This window comes from Chaetodon auriga, chromosome 3, assembly GCF_051107435.1.
Source record: "Chaetodon auriga isolate fChaAug3 chromosome 3, fChaAug3.hap1, whole genome shotgun sequence".
NCBI classification, from domain to species: domain Eukaryota; kingdom Metazoa; phylum Chordata; class Actinopteri; order Chaetodontiformes; family Chaetodontidae; genus Chaetodon; species Chaetodon auriga.
This window is the reverse complement of record NC_135076.1, coordinates 21,452,243-21,453,501: the sequence shown is the minus strand read 5'-3', so window position 1 is coordinate 21,453,501 and position 1,259 is coordinate 21,452,243.

Below are 1,259 nucleotides of genomic sequence, written 5' to 3'. Positions count from 1 at the left end.
TCTGTTTGGCATCTCAGTGTGTGTGTGTGTGTGTGCGTGTGTGCTGCTGTGTGCTGAGTAACGGAGTGCCATGATGCTGCCAGTGTGCTGAGTGTGAAGTCGGTCCATTTTCCTGTGGTCATGCTGCCCAAAGCCGTGCAGTCACAGCAGATTCAGTCAGAGCAGCAGGCCCTCTTTCCGCCACCTGCTGGCAGGATGTCAGTACTGCGGTCTGGTAGGCAGTCTGTTCCTGGAAACCAAGTTGCATTTCACCCATAATTAAAGACACAATTTAACATTATGTGTGCAGGAGGGGTTTTTTGAATTTATTAGATTTTGTTCCTTGGTTTAACTTACAATTAGAGTAAAAATAAAATAAAATTAAAAATAACAAAAAACAGGTCGGTTCTGCACGAAATGAAACAACTTCAAGAATATTGTTTAGTTCTCATTTTTAAATGTCATTAAAACACATCTGGGAGATGAATTTCTGGCAGATGACGTGACTTCAACAAACAAGTTATAAGCAAGGCCGCTTATAAGCATCTTCCAAACAGGCAGTTCAAAGAGCTCTGCATAATAAACACATTCAGCATTAGAACAATATTTAAAGTGACATTAGGAAACTTCAGAAAAATGAAATATGTTCTAGGAAATGCAATGAAATTAGATACCTAAGCAATAAAACATGCTTTCACAGATCAGTACCATCAGGGTTTTTGCTGCTACATCTTTTCTTGGTCTGCTATGATCAGTAGTTAAAGGTTAATGCTCACAAACTTTAGATAGATGATGTTGTGTTACTAACATTGCTGATTCAGTTTGATGGCTTCTCTGCTTCTGCTCCTTTTACATTATGTTTTAATGTTAACCATCATCCCACAAAAAGCTGCTGTTTAGTAAAAATGACAAAGGCCGGGTCTCACTTTAAAACCAGTTAAAGCTAGTTGATATTTTTTTAATCAACAATGGATCAAATGACTAATTGTAATATAAAAGGGCTGTTTGTAGCAATGAACTGGCAGAGAATTATCACCCGAATCTTCACTTCCAACTTTAACATCTTTCAGCTGATTGTTTTTTGTTTTTGTTTTTTTTGGCCCACAACTTTCCCCTTATGATTCAGTCTCACCAAATTTCATCGGTGTAGTTTCTGGCCACTTCAGCTGAAAAGCTGCGATAAACCCATTACACACTACCAGCTGTGTGCATAGTGGAGCATTTAGCAGCCAGAGAGAGCCAGATATTTCCTTCAGGAGCAGGTGGAGACCAAAAACAGA